Raw genomic sequence first — 24,298 nt, forward strand, 5'->3', positions numbered from 1 at the left:
TTGGTGTCAATGGATGCATAGTTTAAAAAGTATTTCTAATGGAATATTTTTAATTTTTAAATTAATATATATTTAATAAAAAATTTAATAGAACAATAATTCTGGAAAATAAAAACAAATTCATTTTTTTATTTAATTAGAAAAATAATCTTTTCGTAACATTTGAAAAAGATACTATATATTAGTTTAATAATCACGGCGTTAAAGTTACTTTTTTGTTAGTAACATTTATATGAAAAAATATACTATAGTGGTGTAATGAGAAACACTAACCAAGTTTATATTTAAGCAGAAATTTTAAATTTGCGATTTCTCGTGATTTTAACCTTCGTTAAGTGCGCGGTTTTTTTTTTTTTGAAAGATCCAACGTTGCTAACTGATTATCGACAGTTTCTATTAAATTCTATAAAATAATCACTTTCCAGCGGTTTTGAAACCCCCGTTATTCTCGACGGTTTTGAACCCCCTTTATTTTCGACGGTTTTGAATCCATGTTATTTCCGACGGTTTGAAAACCCTCGTTACTTTTAGGAGGTGCATATATAAAAAACTAGGACACAAATAATAAAAATGTTGAACCAAAATAGCCTAATGGTTTTTTCAGGCCTGTGTTCTTCTTCTACCATCAATACACTACTACCCTTCAACTTTTTTGTATTTACTTTTCAGTGTTTCGTAATACTATAAAAGTATAATTTTTTCATAATAAAAATATAGACACTGAATTATTAATTTAAAAAATGTGTGTAATATGTGATTAACAAAATTTCATATTGATACCAAATAATTATATTGATATAAGAAATACATATTAGTTACTGATTCATTTATCTTATAACCACTGCATTTACATAATACATAAATTTGGGTATGTTATTATGTAGCAACTTCAGGACTCTAATTAAAGATTGAAAGTAACATTTCTTTTATTAAATATATTATTAATGTATTTCGATATAATTTCTAATCCAATTTTAATCAATGATAAAGAAAATCGGTTTCATTAACTCCACGACTAGGATTATTTTTTTTATAAAATATAATGTTTAAGAAATTATATTGTTTAAGTTAGTTGAAGATATAAAAGTTAGTTGAAATGGAAGAAATGATACAAACGAAAGGCAAATTGCCTCCACCCAGATACAAGTCTCCAATAACATGGAAATACACCAATACACTAGCTGTATCAAAAAAAAAAATACATAACTATCAGCAATTATTTGAGTTCTAATGCAGAACTGATTTCTAAAGTAGTTTCCATCAGTATACCTCAGAAGTAGAGTCACCTTTTACAGGCTTTGCTTCATCATTTTTATCAATAACTGCTCTTCTGCGAGTAGCTTCCTAGTTTGAGGTCATCTTGACTCCTTTTGCGCAAACTTTAATACAACTTTTCCCTTACCTTTAGAAAAGTTAGTGTTTTTATCTCGAAGTATTTCGTTTGAAGATGTGTCACCTATATTAACATATCATCTAGATCTAGTAGAATGACGAAAAATAATAGAATGACACAAAACTACTCCAATCACACTACAAGAAAAAAGGTTAAAAAATCGTCAAGAAACCAACAAAGTGTGATATAAAAGAAAATATGAAATTTACCTATACTTGTTACCCTTTTCAATTTATCCATACCCTAAAGATCACCATAGTGCAAACTGTTAATAGAACAAATATCGTAATTCAATCTAGTGGTCATGATCACCTGCTAAAAGTGGACATTCTTTGGCCTTCCGTTATTGTTCTTATCGATTGACTTTCTCATCGGTTGACTTGGGTGGAAAGCTCTGCTCCTAACCTGTCTCTTCTAGATTTTGTTTTTTGTCTTCTTGTTGCACTGGAACATGGCTCTGTTGCAATAGAGGAGACTCTACTTGTTGATCACACTCCGACGATCAAGTCAGTGAGAGCATACAAAATAAGACAAGTATTCAATTTCAGTCTAGTATTCAAAAACAGTGTACCTTTACCTGGGGTCTCAAGCCCTTTTATAGCTTACTCGTTTAACAACACTCACGAGAATATAATCTCAACCGAAAGCATAGGTAACAAAAAAACATTATGTTCATGGGCACCTTCACTCAAAGTGCTACAACAGAAGAGAATCGTATGCACCTTTATTCTCGGGTGTTCTCTACTTATTAACAACTTTATGCATATGTTTATTCATTTAACAACTACAAATATATTGACACATACACTTGTATATTAACTAACACACACACACATATATATATATATAATTAACAACCAATATATGACAAAACTTATTATTCTCCATCGGGCTTACCAATATAATTGGGTCAAACTCATGACCCACCCTTTGGGCCCAACAATCGAGTTGACCTACCCACATGCTCAAACCGAGGTCCCGAGATGCCGAACACTCCTGTCCGATACAATTATAAATTTGGTTATTCCTAAAAAGAAAAAAAGAAAAATATAACCGACAAGTTCAAAATAATGCAAAAGAAAACAAAGTAATGTAAGAATAAAATATCAACTAATGCTTCACATTGCAAGTATGACAAACAAATCACAAATTGTATTTATATATAATACAATTCCTTTCTAAAGTAAAGATAAAGAAATAGCAAGAGTGAATGAATGAAGTTTTTTAAATAAGTTAATTAATACTATAAAATATGGTAGAAGAATTACCTAGAAATGACATTAGTTCTAAGCAAATAAAAACCACTAGTCATCCATTCTTAAAGTTCCTAGTCTCTTTGGTTTTTCAAGATAGTTTTTACTTCATTTTTTTTACACCTACCATTAAACACCTTTACAACACATTAAAAGGTGCAAGTAGATGTACAAAGAAAATGTAAACTACACATTAGTCTAATTTGCAGTCTTAGAATGAGAGATTAATAATTTCTTTTAAGAAAAAAATAATCCACAATCACATGATGACTCACTAATATATTCTTAATATGTGTGAAACATTTTGGTTGTAAATCTAAAAGCCTTACCTTAATCAAAAGTTTTCCAATCTATGGTCACCACAACAGAGTTGGAATGTTGCATTAGGATTTCCCCGCCTCCTCTGAAAGTCATCATGATAATGCATCTAAATTGTGTTTTCATCATTTTTAAGGGGAATTAAATTTTGCCTTGTCATCCTAAACATATCAAGAGTTTCTAAACTCTCTTAACCTTCACATAATTTTTTTCTAGACATATAATGTTTTAGTGACAAATATTTTTTAATATCAATAGACATATATTTTCAGTTTTGAAGATCAAGAGTTAATACATGCTCTCTTATTTGTAGTTTCAGTTCACCTTCACCATAAATTTCATCAAATGCAATCAATGTTCTCACCAAATTTTCAATCAAATTCTCCACATCTAACTCTGCTATAATCTCACACGTGGAAGCATCATAAATTTCATCCAACGCAATCAATGTTCTCATCAAAATTTTAATGAAATTCTCCACATCTAACTTTGCTATAATCTCACCTGTGGAAGCACCAGTCTCCAAAGCTGCAACCTGTCCAATTTCAATTAATTAAAGACATTAATTAGTAGGAAAAATAGGTACTATAGTCCACACTACATAAATTAATAGTGAAATTGCCCGTATAAATTGAGAAACTAATACCTTCTTGGATAATTTGTCAACCTCCAACTTATTTTTGTCAATGATTTTGAAGTTTTTTCCTTCTTTATAATTTTTAACTTCTCAACTATCCTTCTTTCTATGTTCTCAATGTCCAAAAAAGCACCAACTTTGACAAAATATTAAAGACTCTATGAATGATGTTCTATTTTGTTCTTTGGGTAGTTAACAACGTTTATAAATTTGAAAACATGATGAAAAAGGTTGTAGGTACTAGTATAAGGGTTGGAACACCCCTAAAGTGTTTTTTTTTAATTAAATTTGTTTATTCTTTGCTGAAAAAAAATGTAGGCTCAAATTCTTGTTGTAAAACTTTTTATTTTGTAGTATTATATGATATGCGCGCACATACACTATATTTACACTTAAAAAAAATTATGAAATAGCACTACAAGAAAATCATGAAATAGAAACCAATTTTTAGAGATCAAAATAATTAGTTACAATAGTAACTAAATTAGAGACCATTTTATAAACTAAAAAAAATTGGTTTCTAAATTAGTTTCTATTTTAAATAGTTTCTAAATTGGTATCTAATTAGCAACCAAGGTTTTAGAGACCAAATTTAGAAACTAAATAATTGGTACATGTATTCCTAATCAACGAATTCTGAACAATCCAAATCAAATCCTTAAATATTTCAATTTTTAATACTTTCAAAATAGATTACATGTTTTACACATGAAGAGAAGGTGAAAAAGATTACTTGATAATGATAACAGATAACCGAACAAAGCAAATGTATGAAAAATGCTCCTTGAGCTCCGCAATAGTTAACAATTGGTTCCTAGACATAACCAAAAAGAGATAGAGAATACATTGCAGGAGCCATTAATTTACAGGCATGCATATGATAGTAGTGAGTAGAAGAAATGAAAATGAAGCGAATCAAACCTAATGCAAAGACCAGAAAAGTTTTCAAGATGGGAATCATAGTGATAGGTTTGTTTTTGTTTTGTTTTTTTTGTTTTTTTATCAGCAATAAATTAATAGAATAATTAGAGACACTTAAGGGGTGTCCCAACCCTTTTACAAAACCACTCTAAGGTTAAGCGAGCAACAGTATAAACTAGAGTTACAAATAATTCACTTAACACTAGAGGGGTTACAGGGGAAAGCTATGTGCTTCTTAGAACATCCTACACACCAACTAGCCAGCCCCACCTCTATTACTGGACAGGTTCCATACCCTCTTATTTCTTCCCTCTTCGTACGTGACATGGTCACTACTACAGTAATATAAAGCTTTCACTTACTCTCTAAATTAACATCTGCCAAGAAGGGAAATTATAACAGCAGCAACTACTAGACAAATAGTAGCAGTAGCACTTAAAAAAGTATCACCCTTTATCCCTTCAATTTGCTGCCAGGCATATACTTCCCACCATAACCAACCAACTCTCTGTAAAACATTGCACACCTTCATGATCTTACATCAGCCTCCGTCTGCCCAACATGGCCGCTCCTAATACAAGCCAATCACCCAACTCCATCTACTACAACAACAAACCATTCTTTTTCACTACTTCCCAAACCAGGTTCCTTGTTGAGACAACCTCATATTCGTACTTAATGCCATGAAACTCTTCATATTTGTCTCTCAACCCTTCCAATATTTCTATGATCTCATCAACAGTTGGTTCAGACACAACCACCGGTTGGAGACGCCTCTGCACTGCTGGATCCTTCGTTATGTACTTCTGGTACTCATGAACAATTGTTGCTCCAGCACTTGATCTCTGCTCTTAAAAGAACTGATTTCAAATCAATGAAGAGAATTATTTCCCCATCACTTTCTTTCACTTTTTCAATCACCTTTACCAGCCTCTGCTCAAAATCCCCGCGATATTTGGTTCCAGCTACAAGACGTCCCATTTCTAGAGTAATCACCATTTTCTTTGGAATTTCAGTGGAACAGTTTCATCAACAATGCCCTGAGCAAGCCTTTCATCAGATGCGGTCTTCCCTACACCTAAATCACCTACAAGACAAGGGCTATTTTCCTCATTTGCCATAGTATATATTGAACCCTCTCTATTTCTTTACTCCTTCCTATAACTGGATCTAACTTTCCCTACTGCAGCAGAACACTTTTGATTCACTTTCCACTCCAGCATCATACCAACTCCTTGAAGGCTCATTACTTTGATAAAACAACCAGCAGATCCGATGCATCATCATCAGAACAGGGACTGCACAGATGCATTACCGGCCTAAGCATAACTTCATCTCTACTTTATACCAGCCCTTCAGCGTTTATCGCCCTGCACCCCTTCAAAATGGTTATGTTATACTTGCATAAACTTCAACAAACGTTAATTAACATAATTCTGGCAGCTACTACTTGTTGTCTTAAGTTTGTTCCGGCATAAACTTTCCTTCAAGATTGTCCCAACATAAGATTTAATTTTCTTAACATCATCACCAACAGTTAAGACATCTTTGGCACCAAACCGTTGGGTAAATCTTTCTTTAATTGGTAAGGGCAGCCTCCTTAGTTCCATAAACGTATGCCATCAAAACACCATCCAGAAATCAGTCCAGCCAATAAACCTGCCAAACTACACCTGCTCTGCCATCCAAATCACTTCCATGGATTCACAGTGAAGTGGTCCCCATACGTGACACTGGCATAATTCAACACCAGCTGCAACCAAACTGGATCTGCACCAAACCATGCCACATAATAACCAGTTCCAGAAACCAGCGTCAACATATGGGTCGAGCCTTGGCCTTCAACCTCTACCTCCAGCAGGTATGACTAGGTCCATATATTTCTACAGGCACTCCCTACACTCCTGCAGTCCACCACCTAGCAGAGAATCAGGCGTGACATTGGAGGTCATCTACTTCAGAATTTGCCTCCAAGAAACACGTTCACAAACCAGCAACCATCCAAGGATTATAATACTACAAATGTGTTAACCATACCTCACTGTAATCCACCACCAGTCACCTCTTACCACTACCTTCTTCTCACTCCTTTTAGGGATCATTTCTCCGGCCTTGGACCTTCGGGTCTGCTAAGATAACCTCAAGAGACACTCATCATAAGCATCTGCACACACTAGACAATACACCACACCCACCAGTGATGCCTTGGGACATCTCCAGTACAACGGAAACAAATAACACCATCACCTCCATGAGCAACACAGCAAGCTCAACCCCTATTAACATTCCCCCAACTACCACACCAAGCCCAGAAACTCCCACCTCCACTACAGATCACCGTCTTATACTGCGTTCGCCCCCCACCTGGACTACTCGAGGGTTATACCTCCTTGGAACCGAATCAGCAGTAACATGACCAGGCTCACATTATAGCAGACTAAATTCAATTCCTTGCTCTTCCAAAGGTATCCTCACTTTCTGAAAGTCCACATTAAGCTCAAGGGGCCCTTCTTCCACACCTCTACTTTACTTATAACTACAGATGCAGGACCAAGGATTTAAAATCCAATCGGAGAACGAGTAGGAGAACTTGTGACCCTTGTGCTTCAACCACAACCACGATTTGAGTTGGGCTTTTTGCAGCACTTCTTCAGCATCACCTACTCCTTCTCTAAACACCACTTCATTTCTATGCTCCCACAGGCTCCAAATTATAGCTGTCCATACCCCTTTCCAGACCAAATTCTGTACTCGACTACCATTTACCAGATGGAAGCTCTCAAAGTGTACCGTAATGTCATTGTGTTGAGCAGACAGAATACCTATCCATTTATAGCACATGGACCACACCCGCCATGCATGCTTACATTCCAAGAAAAGATGTTGGTTGGACTCCTCCACGGATAGACATAGCGCACACATGGTAGAGTTCATTACAACCCCCCTACTTCTCAATCTCAGTCTTGTAGGGATTCTCCCCAGCAGTACCCTCCAGACCAAGAGCATAACATTAGGAAAAGTTTTCACCTTCCAGAGGAGGGTATACACCTCTTTCTTTGGAACCCTTTCAGGCTTTGACAAGCACTCATACGCTGCACTTACCGAAAACACGCCATCTTTACTGCTCTTCCACAGTAGGGTATCCTCCACATCCTTCCTAACTCTGACCCTGGAGATGAGGTTTCCAAGTTCATATTCCAAATCCGATTCCCATTCAAATCTACTTCTCCTCCAGTTTAGGGTCCACCTCCACTCCAAATCATCCCATACTCCTACCTCTTCCACCTTCTGACCTTGATTTAGAGAAAGAGAATACAACCTTGGATACAAAGTCTTCAACGTTGAATTACCAACCCACACATCCTCCCAAAATCTAACTTTATCACCACTTCCTAGATTCCATCCAACTTGTTCAAGGAACCACCCTTCACCTCCTCCTTCTTTACACACCTTCACCAGATCTCTCCACCACCAAGATTGCAGTTTCACAGGTACATGACCAAAGCTTGTATCCCATCCATACTTTGAGTTTAACACTTCATTCCACCTCCCTTCATGACCAGAGATAGTCCTCCACTTCCACTTTGCCAACAACGCATAATTAAACTTTCTTATGTCTCTGATACCAAACCCTCCATCCTCTTTCTGTTTGCAAATATCTTTCCAACTAATCCAAGAGATAGATTTATTTCCCTTCCCCCAGCCCCACAAGAATCTCCTTTGTATGCTAGTAATACTCTTGCATACCACCCCAGGTGCTTTAAACAGGGACAGGTAGTATAGTGGAACCGCCGACAGGACTGACTTGACCAGGCACAATCTTCCTGCCATAGACATAAATCTCCCTTTCCATACGCTAAGCCTGGATTTAAGCTTGCTCAACACAGGCTCCCAGAATTTCTTCTTTCTCGGATTACCTCCCACTTCTATACCCAAGTAGATAAAGGGTACCTCCATCTGAGAGCAATTTAGGGTCTTCTTATAACAATCCATATTGCTTTTCCTAACATTTACACCTGCCAACTTTGACTTATGGAAGTTGATCTTCAGCCCAGACGCTAGCTCAAAACCCCTGAGAATGGCCTTCAGTATAAACACATTAGAGTAAGAGTCCTGGCATAAAAACAATGTGTCATCAGCGAACTGTAGTATATTTATCTCCACCTCTTTCCTTCCAATATTAAGGCCTTTGTAAAGATTAGCCTTCACAGCTTGTCTTACTAACCCTGCAAGCCCTTTAGCTACTACTATAAAGAGAAAAGGAGCGAGGGGGTATCCCTGCCTAAGCCCCCGTGACGGACAAAATTCCTCCGTTGGACTTCCATTTACCAACACCGATACCGTTGCACTAGCTAGACATCCTTTGATCCACGTAATCCATTTACAATGGAAACCCAGCCTCTGGAGCATGTCAAACAGGAACTCCCATCAAACGGAATCGTAGGCTTTTTCAAAGTCCACCTTAAGGCACAACCCACTCATTCGTCGCCTCCTAAGGTCTTCTAGCACCTCATTGGCCGTTAAAACACTATCAAGAATCCCTTTGTCCTTAAGGAAAGCTGATTGGCACTCATCAATGACTACTGGTAATACTTTCTTCATCCGTTCTGCTAGCACCTTAGAGATGATTTTATACATTACACCCACCAAGGAGATTGGTCTATATTGTTCCAGATTAGACGGGTCTCTTACTTTTGGAACTAGAGCGACAAACGAGGCATTGCACCCTTTTGGAATACTCCCTGATCCATGAAAGAGGGACATCGCTTGTACTACCTCATCTTTAAGGGCTTCCCAACTCTCCTTAATAAAGTTCATGTTAAAGCCATCAGGCCCAAGACTCTTTGTCCCATCACAAAGCCAAACTATGTCCCTTATTTCTTCCTCTGTGAAGGCCATAATCAGGCTCTCATTGTCCTCTTGTGATAAAGACTTGAACTCTACCTCATCGAGTCTTACCCCAAAGTCTTTCGTGGCTGTGAATCTAGAATCAAAAAGCTTCTTGGCTTCAGATCGCACAGTACAAGGTTCCTCACACCACTGACCCCCTACCTCCACCCCCTTAACTTCATTTCCGAGTCTTCTCCATATTAAGGATGAGTGGTAGAATCTAGTACAGGAGTCACCATACTTAAACCACCTTGCTCTAGCCTTCAGACAAGTGAGGGACTCTATCTTTTTGTCATTTTCCTTCAATCGACTTACCAACGCAGCCCTTTTCAACCTATCACCTTCGTTCAGATCATTCAAGCAGTCCATACAATCCCATTCTTCAATTTCCTGTAAGATCTCCTTTTTGCGTGTGTAGACATTTACAAACACTTCCTTGTTCCAAATCTTTAGGTCGCCCAGACTCTTCAACTTCTCCTTCATATTTACCATGGCATTCCCCTTCTTAGGGTAAGATAACCATTTTTCCTTTATCATCTCATTGAACCCCCTTTCCAGGAACCAAGCATCAATAGTACGAAACGATTTTGGTCCCCAATCCTTCTCCACTGACTTCACCACTATAGCACAGTGGTCAGAGACTTCCCTCCGCTGCACATATTGTTTACTCATAGGCCATCTTACGAACCATTCCTCTGAGACCAGAACTCTGTCTATTCTGCTTTTTGCCGACCCATTAGACTTAAACAACGTATAATTCTTACCCACAATAGGTAAGTCCAGAAGAAGGTTAGCATCAATGAAGCTATTAAAGCCAATAATCTCACTTGAATAAGCAGATCCCTCCCTTATCCCCTTCCTTTCACTACGGCTTCTGTACCGACCCGGTCATCGGGTGTGATGACGTGTCTTGCACGTGATTAGGTGGGGCGTGCTCAGCGGAACATGTGGGCAAGAGAAAGATGGATGGTTCAGAGGTGAGCGTAGTCGCCGGTTCATGGAACTGGCGTTTTGCAGTTAACATGGTCGGTCGTCGCCGGGTTATCTGTCATCGACGCGTTGGGCGATTGGCGATCAAGTAGCTTAACATCGCCGCAGGAAGCACGTCGCCGAATTTCCCGACAGAAATCCGGCGGGTCAGTCCAACGCTACGATTGTTGTGCCAGCGTAGGGCGTGAAGGGCGTGTGGGTTGAAGGGAACGTCTTGCCTATCCACGACGGGATTCCGAGGGTGGACATTCATTGAAAGCAAGGTTTCCTCAGCTAGAACATGCATGGTGTAGCAAAAGGGAAGGCACCACCAGCGACAAGCGATATCATAGAGATGGTGCACTTTGCTGCTCCCGATACTCGCCTTGATGGGTGGTGTTCTACAGCGTGTCGTGTGCTAGTTTGTTCCTTGAGTAGAGGACTTAGCCGCGCAACTAGTTACTACACAGAAATGACATTCAAGTTGCCCCAACCCAGATGACGACACATGTAGGGTTGGATGCTATCAGTTACTCCAACCCAGGTGATGACACGTGTAGGGCTGGGAGCAATAAAGAAATGACGCTCGAGTTATCCTAGCTCAGACAATGACACGTGTAGGGCTGGGTACAACCTACGACCCCAGCCCAGATGGTGACACGTGCAGGGTTGGATGCGAGCCACGCGTCCAAAAGCATAACGGCCTGGAGAGAGAAGAAACCTAGCTATAAAGGTAAACTTAACAGAATTTGTAGAGGTACGTTATTCATTACGGCTCACTCTGCTAGGGTTGTGTGCTTTTAGTACGATCCTACAGAGCATATTTTCTCTCAGTTTTTTGGTTGCTCCTGTCATTGACTTGAGCGTCGGAGCGCCACCGGCCGCAGAGGCACCACCTTGTGTTTTTCAGGTTCTGAGAAAGGCTCTCCGTGGTGTGGACTTGAAGGGCACGTGGTGTCAAGCTGGTGAGGAAGATCGTGACGAGGCAACGCTCTTGCGCTAGGTCAACCGACAGGATCAACTTCTAACAGCATTGAAGTCACCACAGAAGCACCATACCTAGTCCAAGAATATCTTGATATTTATCTTGAGTATGATTAAATTGTGTATGATAAAGATATATTCTTATTATATTATAATGAATTAATTTAGGTATTATATATTTTAAAAGAGGATTTTCATGATATTGGTATTTTTGTTCAATTAATAAGTAAATCGATTAGATTAATCAATTAATATTCAATCCTAGTTGTTCTTGATTTCATCAATTCAATACAATTAAGGATATATACAATAAGAATACATTTTGATTAAATGAACTATAATTAGAATTCTTGTTATCATTTTTTTTTATCGTTACAATAACGTTATGTTATAAATTTTAAAATAATCAGAAGAATTGTTAAATTGTTAAACTAAAAAATATATTGTACCAGTACTGGCGAGGCTGGGACCCACCTGGCTGCCCGATGCCCAGTCAACCTGATCGAGAAACCGAGAGGTCAAGACCTTTGGAGACTTGGCCGAGCGACCGAGAGGCCGAGACCTTTGGAGACTTGGCCGAGAGACCGAGAGGCCAAGACCTTTGGAGACTTGGCCGAGAGACCGAGAGGCCGAGACCTTTGGAGACTTGGCCGAGAGACCGAGACCTTAGAAGACTTAACTGAGACGGTCGAAGACCACAGGTATTTGGCTGATGGCCGACCCTCACCATGAGAATTTGGCCGATGGCCGAACCCCATTACAATTAACGCTCAAACCAAGATCAGTGAAGTTAATCCATCATCAAGAATTAGGTAATGCAACCCTAAGCGGTATCCACCTCGATAAGCGGGCCCAACAAGGTAGGCCCATTAGAATAATATAAATAGCACGCATTCCAAGGAGTAAGGTATGTCATTTATTACTGTTCACCTACCTGAGAGCTGACCACCCGCTTTATTGACTTGAGCGTCGGAGTGCCTTCGCAGGTACCCCCACCATCCAGTGTTCAGCCGAGGCCGAGGGCCGAAGGAGAAGCAGGAGGACGAAGAGAATTCCAGCTCACCACCCAGTCACCTAACCGACCGAAGGAAGGAGAACAAGACTTCAACAGTTCTCTAGGTCCCATCTCCCTAGCTGGAACAATTGGCGCCCACCGTGGGGGGCAAGTGTACCGGTACTAGGCAAGGCTGGGACCCACCTGGCTGCCCGATGCCCAGTCAACCTGACCGAGAGACCGAGAAGTCAAGACCTTTGGAGACTTGGTCGAGCGACCGAGAGGCCGAGACCTTTGGAGACTTGGCCAAGAGACCGAGAGGCCGAGACCTTTGGAGACTTGGCCGAGAGACCGAGAGGCCAAGACCTTTGGAGACTTGACCGAGAGACCGAGAGGCCGAGACCTTTGGACACTTGGCCGAGAGACCGAGACCTTAGAAGACTTAACTGAGACGGTCGAAGACCACAGGTATTTGGCCGATGGCCGACCCTCACCATGAGAATTTGGCCGATGGCCGAACCCCATTACAATTAACGCTCAAACCAAGATCAGTGAAGCTAATCCATCATCAAGAATTAGGTAATGCAACCCTAAGCGGTATCCACCTCGATAAACGGGCCCAACAAGGTAGGCCCATTAGAATAATATAAATAGCACGCATTCCAAGGAGAAGGTATGTCATTTATTACTGTTCACCTACCTGAGAGCTGACCACCCGCTTTACTAATTTGAGCGTCGGAGTGCCTTCGCAGGTACCCCCACCATCTGGTGTTCAGCCGAGGCCGAGGGCCGAAGGAGAAGCAGGAGGACGGAGAGAATTCCAGCTCACCACCCAGTCACCTAACCGACCGAAGGAAGGAGAAGAAGACTTCAATAGTTCTCTAGGTCCCATCTCCCCAGCAGGAACATATATAATTAAAATAACATTAAAAAAACAGTATGATTATTATTTAAAATAAAAAATACATTGATAGCTATAACTATGTAAAACAATATAAAAATATGAATATAAGAAAGATTATTAACTCATATCTTATATCCTGAGATACAATTCTAATATGTGTTTGGTATACACTCTTATTCTTTTGATATACCTGAATGAATTAACTCATAAAATTTGTCGTTTTCTATTAAAATATTGTACCCAAATATATAATATCATGATGAGTGGATCTGCCTAATTAGATTGTTATTTGAAGAAAGAAAGTCTTCCTACACTAGTATATACATGAAGTAAGTGATGTAAATACCCGAATAAAAACATTTTCTTTCTTCTTATATACAATTTTCTTATATGTATCAAAGCACCAATCTTGGTGTGCTCTGACCGTCTCTACATTTTTATCTGCTAAATAAGAAGTTATGTATGACAAAGAAGGTACAAGTAACAATAACAAGTCTGATAGAAACCTCGTACAAGCTTCACTGTCGAGTTAGCTTTGCAGGTTTGCTTGCCCATAACTCGTCTATTAATTCGGCTTTTACAAAACCGATTCACAATTTTTCACACACATAAGAGAATAAAAACATCTTTTTTCTTCTTACATACAATTTTTTTATATTTTCAAATATATATTTATCTTCAAAAACTTAAATATCCTAATATATTAAATATTTTTTTAAATATGAATTCAATTATACCTATGTTCTAAAGTTGAAATTCAATATTTATTAAAAAGATATTATAAATAATTAAAAGTAAGAATATCAAAATATAAGTTATTTGTCATAAATACAAAATATAATTTATAAATTAAAAAAATTATTCACTATAAATTTTAATTATAACATAATATATATAGATGTAGTTATATAATAAATATTTATTTTATACCGTGCATAAAACAAAATACCTATAGCTATATATAAAATTTTTCATTTTAAGATTAGGTTCGCCTTTGAATATGGTTGAGTTTAACATAAAATATATACAATTAACTGATTAATTTACGAAAACGCTTTAATTATTTATTAAATTTACTGAAATACTTAAATTTTAAATTTTTTACAAAAATATGTAAATAGTAATTCCAAACACGATTTTAGTTTTAGTCAATATTTCACTTTCAAGTCGCGCTTCAAAGCATGTATTTTTACTATTTTTTATTTATTTTTAATTATTTTTAATTAAGTCGTATTTAAAAGAATCAATTCATTCGTATTTTTAATTATTTTTAATTAAGATTTATGAATGCGGCTTTTACAAATAGCCGCATTCGTAAACTGTTTTTTACCCTAACTCACTTCAGAAACGCGCCATACACTACTCTTTCTTTCTCCAGAAGCGTTTCACCATTCATTGTGCTCTCATTTGCGTTTCGCGTTTCGCTGTTCATGAAGCTTTCGTTCCTTCGTGGTATGTTTGTGGTTCTCTTTCAAAGCTTTTGTGCCTTCACCAATGTATTTTTCGTTCATATATACTGTTCATCATACTGTTGCATTGCCCCATTGATACTGTTGCATTGCTTTCGTAGTTCCTTTGTTCTTGCTTGTATGCTCCGTCGTTGTTTCCGCGTCCACGACCTCTCGTTCGCTGCCGTCGTGCCACCTTGGGAATGTTGCCTTCACACACAAGATTGGTTGTATTTTTTGAATTTATTTTAATGTTATGAATTTATGGATGACGATCAGACTCCAATCCGACCTCGATCCGGAGGAGGCAGCAGAGGACCTACTAGATTGAAGCGTCTCGCATTGAAACGTGCTGATAGTGAGAAGACACGTGTTGACATTGATGTCAACACTAGAGTGGCTTTTGGTCCTAAAGCAGATGAGTTTATGAGTTATCTTGGAGTTGTTTCTCGTGAGAGGCTCTCCATTTTGATTAATTCATGGGATGAGGTGTCAGAAGTCGATCGGAACATGATTTGGGAGGATGTTCTGGTAAGCTTTACAATATTATTGTTACCATATAATGATTTTTAATATTCATTGATTAATTTTAATTTGGTGATGTTATTTTCCAGACAAACTTTGAAATTCCTAATTTTAAGATGTTTAAACCAATAGGTTTGAAACATGATATTATCAGGTGTTGGGGGGGCATTTGGGTAGGTATTGTAAGTGAAATTTTGAATCACAGTAATAGAGTTGTTTTTTAGAATGGGAGGGTAGATCTAGTGGAGGTCTTTACTGCGGTACAAAGGAAGACTTGGTCTTGGATCATGGTAAAATAAAGGTTGGCTGCTTTCTCTTACTCAGACTGGTGTTTGGAACCTCAGTGTTGTATGGGGTATTTGAAAGATTGATATTTGGTGTTTCTTATTTAATGTTTGTACCCAGGTTTGGAAGTTGTGATGTGTTCTGTGTAGATTTCCTTGACTTTTTCTACCTGATAGTGACGGATTAATGTGTTTGTCTTGGGTTGCGATTGGAAGTTGTTTGTGATTTGTGTAGGTGTTTCTAGTTATGTTCTCTTCTCACAGGATCGGTTGTTGTCTTTGACAATTAGTTATGTGATAGGTCAGATTGCTGGCAAAGATCTTCTTTATCAGTTGGATTTTGTGCCTGTTCTAAGGGTGTCTTTCACTGGTGAGTTGATGTATTTGGGGATTCTGTATCTTATTCTCGTATGTGATTTTGGGTAATGTCGTGTAAGGTCTGGTGGATCCTTAGCTGGTTAGGTGCAAGGAAACTTGTTTTCGTTTTTTGTATAAGGATTGGGTACCCCTGAAGTACCTCATTTTATTTTATTTATTCTTTGCTGATTAAAAAAAGGGTAAAAATAGAAACATATCTCATTTGCAGGAAGGGTTACATAATTAAGTTCATACTGCCAGTTGCCCCCCTCATACTATATATCTATATAAAAGATGTCAAAAATAAGAAGAATTTTTTTTTTTTACAGCAAATAATTAATTGAATTAATAGGATACTTCAGGGGTATCCCAACCCTTATACCAAAATCATTGTTCTTCCCTCATACTAACAAGTTAAGATTACAAAATAACAGTAACAATATTGCTTCCTTTGAAAGTTAAAACTTGTAGTTGGGGAGATCTTTTCTAATAAACCAGCAACATTGCACCTTCATTTCGGCAGTCCATATGCTCCTCTAAGGATTGTGATACCAAGACAAAGATCCAATCTGCAATTAAAACAAAAAGCCTCACTCCACCTAGCATCCCCTTAGAGTTGTAATTATAAACCTGGTCTAGGATTTCTCCCCCTTCTTCACTCTACAGATTTTACCAGTTAATTCTCCCTCCATGTGCCCTCTTCTTATTCATCTTCCATATAGCTGATTTCGTGAGGACCTTTTTGTTACACTCCTACAGTTTCTCCTTTCGGAATTCCCTCTTCTGACAGCATGCTACCCCATATCCATCTAGACTAGCGGCACACAATCAAACCTGCTAAGCTCTTTAATCAATAGCCACCACCCATGAAAAATTGATTACTTATTTCCTGTTCCAGCACCTCCACTACACATTCAGTTGTAACCTTAAGTTTGATTTGCCCATTCCATTGCATTTGGAATGCTGTCCAGGCAAAATTGGTTGGATTAGTGTTAGTTCCGTAGCCCAAAACTAGCAACACATTGGATGATCCTGACTAGAGACAACCTATACAAGTATTGTCACTGCTGACTAACCACACAACTGCATTTACCAACAATAGCACCGTTCAGCACCAATCAGAAATTAATTACTCCACCTATTCTTCAGCCCTGCTTTGCCTCTGTCACTCAGGATTGCATTCCTGGCCTCCCACTATCTGCCAAGCACCAACATTTCCTTCACCCTGACATCAGCAACTGCTTCCATCTCCACCATCAACTTCTCAATCCTCTGCCACATTATTAATGTTATGAAAAGGTACTACCCTTCCTCCACCACAATGAGTGACATTTCCTGATCATACACTATATCAAGACCCTTCCAGCGTTTCATACCCCATATTGCTTCACATTACCAGATTTTCTTTAGCGTTTAACAAACCTTCAGTGCTTAGGAATTAGGACAGCCCTACAACTGCCAGTTTACCCAGTTGCGACCCCCTACAACCAACATCTCCATCCACCCTTGTCCTCTGGTTCCTGTTTAGCTTTTAGTAAACCTTTTGCTATATACACATCAACCTGTAGTTGTTCTCCAAACACCCAACATCCTACTATAGCTGTCAACACCACGTTAGCCCTTACCAGCTTTTAGATAGGCACAAAACAATCCAGTTTTGTTTCTCATATATGTCCACCCTTCGAACCTCCCCTAACTACCTCCATGATCCCTCTCAGCCTTATTTCTGCACCTTGTACATACCCCTTTGCCATTCATTCCAGATTATTTCAAACTCTTTATACAGATGTCTGGAAATCCAATCTACAAAAGAGTAACTAAATGATTTAGTCCTATGTTTAAGCCAAGACCAAGATTTAAGCTGAGTCATCTGAAATATCTCTTCTACATCCACAACTCCCTGTTTGAACAAAATTGTGTTTCTTTGGTCCCAAATACACCTTACAACAGCTGCCCAAATACCTTTCCAAACTTGATTCTGCTTAACACTTTCTTGACTACAATGAAAACTTTCAAATTGGTTCTTAATCTTATTATGTTGCACTAACGTAGTTCCCAACCACCTTTGGCATATGGACCATACTCGTTGTGCATATACGCATTCTATGAATAAGTGCTTAGAGGATTCCTCCTTACTTCGATACAAAACACATTCAGTAGAAGTCACCTGCACACCTCTTCTATATAGGCCTTCCCGTGTTGGAATTCTATCCAAAAGTGCTCTCCACGCTGTTGGCAGCACACTTGGAAAAGTTGTGGCTTTCCAAAGGATTTCAAAAACAACCTGCTGTGTCCCACTCGATTTCTTTGCTAGACATGTGTATGCTGAATTCACCGTATACTTCTCTAGTTCCTCCTCCCCCCCCCCCCCCACACTTGGATGTCAGATATGTATCTCTTCACATATGCCCTTGTAATACATTGAAGAAGATTTATTACCATCTCAAATTCCCACTCAAATCTGTTCCTACGCCACTGTAACCTCCACTGCCACTCAGGACCCTCCCACACACCTACTTCTTCCACCTTTTGCTCCTGGTTAGCCGACAAGGAAAACAACCTCTGGAATGATGTTTTTAGACTTGAATTACCAACCCACACATCCTCCCAGAATCTCACCTTATCTCCTCTCCCTAGTTTCCACCGTAACTCTTCTTGGAACCACCCTTCTCTTCCCCCTTCTTACAAACCTTTCCTATGTCCCTCCACCACCACGACTGGTGCTTCACAGGAATACTTGTAAAACTTGAACCCTCTTGCTGAAAACCATATTTTGACAGAAGCACCTCCTTCCACTTCCCTTTCTCTTGCGAGATAAGTCGCCATCTCCATTTCGCTAACATGGCACAATTTAACTTTCTGATGTCTTTGATTCCCAAGCCTCCCTCTTCCTTTTGTTTGCATACGTCTCCCCGGCTTACCCATGAAATCGGTTTATTCTCTTTTCCCCACACCCAGAGGAATCTTCTTTGAGTGATGATAATGCTTTACGCTTTGAAAACAGATAGGTAGAAGAGGGGTACTACTGTGAGCACAAATTTAATTACACAACTCCTACCTGTCAAAGATAAAAACCTCCCTTTCCACGCACTTAGTCTTGCTTTCAGTTTGGTCAGAACAGGTTCCCAGAACGCTTTTTTCCTTGGGTTCCCTCCTACTTCTAGTCCCAAGTATTTAAACGGATAGCCCATCAAGCCACAGTTTAAGATCTTTGAGTAGCAACTAAGAGTGGTATTCTCAAAATTTATACCAACTAGTATTGACTTGTGGAAATTGATTTTTAGGATAGCCTTCATATTCACCACGTTACTCCAAGAATCCTCACAGAAGAAAAGAGTGGCATCTGCATATTGCAAGAAACTCACATCTACCTTCTTACTTCCAATCTTCAAACCCGACAAAAGATTGATTTTCGACAAGCTGGATATTTTGTAAGAAGGGGAAGGACGGTAGAAAAACTCATGGACTAGCTGGGGAAATTTATGTAAATCTAAGAAAGAGGAAGGATTAAATGTTAAGGATTTAAAGTTTTTTAATATAATTATATTGAGAAAATGGAAGTGGAGAGTAGGTATGAAAGAGTTAGGACCATGGAAAGATATCCTTATATCAAAATATGATTTGGAGAAACTTGAACGAGAATAAATCAAGCTCACACAACTCAAGTTGGTGGAGGGACATTAAGAGTGTGTGTGATTGTGGACAATCAGAGAATTGGCTTGATAAGAACATAGTCCAGCAAAAAGGAAAATGAAATAATATAAGATTATGGAAATATGCATGGACTGGCAGTATCCCTCTAAGGGAAAGATTCCTTACACTCCATGTTGATTCTAGTTCTAAGGACTCTAACTTAAGAGAGCAAGGGTTTTGGAATGGTAGTACCTGAGAATGGGAGGTTAGTATGGATAAGAGAATGGTTTGCTTGGAAGAAACCAATGCTAAATGAACTAATGCGGGAACTGGAGGTTGCACATTGCATCAGGATAGAGAAGATGCATGGGTTTAGAAACACTACAAGAAAACAACCATTTTGCGTGGGCCAAAAACGGACGCAAAAGTGAAAAAACGGACGCTTATGCGTCGGAGTATCATCTGTTCCGCATCCGACGAAAAAAGCATGGAAGCAAATACAAATTAGTGTGGGCCAGAAAGTTGGACGCATCTTGCGTAGGCCAAGCCCACGCAAAACGAACGCACATGCGACGACTTTTGCATGGGCCTATCCGACGCATAATTATAAGATTGTGCAAATTTTTCCGTATGTAATTTACAAAAATTTATTTTTAATTTTCCCATTATTACTAATTATTATTTATACCTATTTATATTTTTTATTAATGTTAGAAATATGAGAGGAACAAAAGCAAGGTATTTGAGGAGGTGTATAGCTATAGAGGAAGCAAAATTTGTGTTCATAAAGGAAACAAAAACAGTTGAAATAACGGATACTAGGTGTTTTTCATTATGGGGAGATAATAATATTGGGTGGATTCACAATGGAGGGGATAACCGAAATGGAGGTTTGCTTTCTATGTGGCACAAAGAAGCTTTTAGCTACGAGAGTCACTCAACGACGAAATGTTATATTGCTACTGTGGGCCAACTTGTTAAATCTGCCAAAAGGTGATGTGTGGTTAATGTGTACGTAGAGTGTTCATTGAAAAAAAAGAAAAGTCTTTGGGAGGATCTGTCTAAATGTAAAGAAGTCTCTCAAATTGTTATGTGGTGCTTTTATGGGGAATTTAATACGATAAGAAGTAGAGTTGAAAGGCATGGGGCAAATAAGGGTGACTTTACCAGTGAGATAAAGGGGTTCAACGAGTTCATCGAATCAAACCTGTTATTGGAATTGCCCATTGTGGGGAAAAAGTTTACATGGTTCAAATCAAATGGTACGACGAATAGTAGGATTAATATAGTCCTTGTAATTGAAAAATGGTTGCATTGTTGGCCTATCTGTAAGCAATATGTTATAAGGAGGGAAGTCTCCAACCACTGTGCCCTGATGATAAAGTGTTTGGACAAAGACTAGGGTCCCAAACCCTTTAGATCAATTGATGCCTGGCATTCGGAACGAGGCTTTGATAGGATGGTGGAGGTAAGGTGGAAGTCCTATGTGAACCAAGGAAATGATATAAAAGGGCTCAAGGAAAAGTTTAAAATCCTCAAGGCTGAATTAAAAATATGGAACATGAATGTGTTTGGGAACCTGAATTCTATTAAGAGGTCTAATTTACAGGAAATTGAGAGCTTTAACTACCAATATTGTAATGGTCAAGCTTCGGAAAGTGAGAGGCAGAGAATGGATCTGGTAAGGAGACTTTGGGAGACTGACTCAAAGTTAGAATCTCTTCTCCGTCAGAAGGCTAGAACCAACTGGTTTAGATATGGAGATTCTTGTCTAGTTTTTTTCAGTCATCACTAAGGTGGAGGAGACTAAGGAACGAAGTGAAGAGGGTTAAAGTAGGGGGCATTTTGTGTGAAGAGCCTAGTATTGTTCGTTTAGAAGCAAAAAAGCTCTTTGAAGCTAGATTCAAAGCAACAAAAGACTTTGGGGTTAGACTTGATGGGGTTGAGTTTAAATCACTCTCTTCTAAGAAAAGCTTGAGGTTGATAGAAGGCTTCTCTGAGGAAGAAGTCAAGGACGCCGTGTGGCATTGCAAAAGATCAAAAAGCCCTAGCCCGGATGGTTATAACTTCAACTTTATTAAGAAAAGTTGGAACTTCTTAAAAGTTGATTTTGTAACAGCCTTGGAGATCTTCCATAAGACGGGTTATATCCCCAAAGGGTGCAATGCTTCATTTATTGCACTGGTACCCAAAGTGAAGGACCCCTGTAAGCTTGATCAATTCAGACCCATCTCATTAGTGGGTGCCATATACAAAGTCATAGCTAAAGTGCTAGCTGGAAGACTAAAGAAAGTGCTACCTGCTATTATAGATGAAAGCTAATAATCATTTATAAGGGATAGGGGTTTGGCAGATAGCGTGCTTTTGGCAAATGAGGTGGTAGAAGATCTTAGGAGGAAAGGGAATAGAGGCTTGTGTTCGAAGGTAAACTTTGAAAAAGCGTATGACTCAGTTAGGTAGGACTATATGCACAACATGCTTGGAAGGTTGGGTTTCTATAGTACATGGATAAAGTGGATTAGAGGATGCATGGAATCAGCTACTATATCAGTACTAGTGAATGAGAGTCCTACAGAGGAATTTAGGCCAGCAAAAAGGTTGAGACAGGGAGACCCGCTAACACCCTTTCTCTATATTTTGGTGGCTGAAGGCTTGGCTGGACTGGAAAGGCAAGCTCTAAAAGCCAATCTTATGTATAGGGTCAAGATTGGAAGTAAGGAGGTTGAGGTCAATCTCCTTCAATTCGCAGATGATACACTCTTCTTCTGTGAGGATTCCCGGAGTAATGTGTTCATTATGAAGACTATCTTAAGGGGTTTTGAGCTAGCTTCAGGTTTAAAAATCAACTTTCACAAGTCAAAGCTAGCTGGAATCAATGTTCAGAATTATGATCTCAGCTGCTACTTAGAGATCCTGAATTGTGGACTAATGAGCAACTCGTTCAAATACTTGGGTCTAGAAGTAGGAGGCAACCCAAGGAAGAAATCGTTCTGGGAACCTGTGTTTGAACAAACTGAAAGCTAGACTGAGTGTGTGGAAGGGGAGGTTCCTATCGTTGACAGGTAGAAGCTGTGTAATTAAGTCAATGCTCACAACAATACCACTCTTCTACCTGTTAGTGTTCAAAGCGCCGGAGTCGGTCTATAAAAGTATAAGAAGTATTCAAAGGAAATTCCTCTAGGGGTGGGGAAAGGAAAAAAGACCAATAGCATGGGTAAGCTGGGGAAACTTGTTTAAACCGAAAGAAGAGGGAGGTTTGAGGTTCAAAAACATCATAAAGTTTAACTTTGCTCTCCTAAACAAATGGAGATGGCGGTGTATTTCACAAGAAGTAGGAAAGTGGAAGGAGGTGTTTTTTTCAAAATATGGAGGTGAGCTGGATTGCCCTCATATTTCTGTGAAACACCAATCGTGGTGGTGGAGGGATAGAGTAAAGGTTTGTAGGGAGGGAGGAGGAGATAGGTGGTTTCAAGAAGAGGTACGATGAAAACTAGGGAGGGGAGACAAGGTTAGATTCTGGGAGGATGTGTGGGTAGGCGAGTCAAATCTTAAAATACTGTTTGAGAGGCTGTATTCTTTGTCACTTAATCAAGAACAAAAGGTGGAAGATGTAGGTATGTGGGAGGGATCAGTATGGCGGTGGAATCTACAGTGAAGGCAAGACAAATTCGAGTGGAAATCTCAACTGGAAGCAAATCTTATGGAATGCATAGTAAGGGCCCCTGTGAAGAGGAATATCAATGACATCCAAGTATGGGGAGACTGGGAACTTGAGAAATATACGGTTAACTCAGCATATGAATGCCTAGCCAAGCAAACGAGAGGTACCCATCATGTTGCTTTTGAGATTCTTTGGAAAGCTAAAACATTCCCTAATGTGGTGACTACAACTTGGAGAGCTCTTATAGATAGAATTCCAACAAGGGTGGGGCTAAGTAGAAGAGGAGTGTTGATGCTCTCAACAATATGTGGGTTGTATCAAATTAAGGAGGAATCATGCCATCACTTATTTTTTGAATGCAAGTATGCACAACTTGTTTGGTCTCTATGTCTCAACTGGTTGGGTTTTATGCTTGTTCAACACAATGATCCAAAGACTCACTTGGTGAGCTTTCATTGAGTTCAGGCCAATTGCAAGCAAAATCTGGTTTGGAAAGGTATATGGGCAACCGTAATAAGGTGTATTTGGGACCAGAGAAACTCTATCCTATTCAAGCAAGGAGTAGTAGATGCAGATGAGATCTTCCAAATGGCCCAACTTAAATCATGGTCATGGTTGAAACATAGGACAAACTCCTTTACCTACTCCTTTGCTGATTGGACTCTTAATCCAGGTATATGTATAAAGAGTATTAAATAATAGGGTGTGAGTGGCTGAGGGGAAGAAAAAGATGTGTTACTGTGAGCAATTTCGCATGCCAGTAGAAGGTGAAGAGGGGTCTTGGATGAAGGTTCGGTTATACAGGGGGCTGGTTAACTTTAGACGGAGCTGAAGTATCACGTTTCATATGGGAAAAGTAGCTCACAGAGTTAGACGCAGGTATGTATCAATTCATAAGTATTGATAGATTGGATGAGGATGTTGTAAAAGTTGCCAAAGATGACTTGGTTCTGGACTATATTTGATGGCGGGTTTGTGGCTGGTTGTAAGAGGCCAGGAAGTGAAGATAGAAATGTATAGCCCAAGGTCTAATCAGCAACGATATCAAGTGAAGGTTTCCCTCTGAGTTAGAGGATTGTGGGCTAAGTTATGAGCCAAAAGGAGCTGCTGTTATCTGGAGTTGGGTA

Source organism: Phaseolus vulgaris, chromosome 6 (genome assembly GCF_000499845.2).
Source record: "Phaseolus vulgaris cultivar G19833 chromosome 6, P. vulgaris v2.0, whole genome shotgun sequence".
Lineage (NCBI taxonomy): Eukaryota > Viridiplantae > Streptophyta > Magnoliopsida > Fabales > Fabaceae > Phaseolus > Phaseolus vulgaris.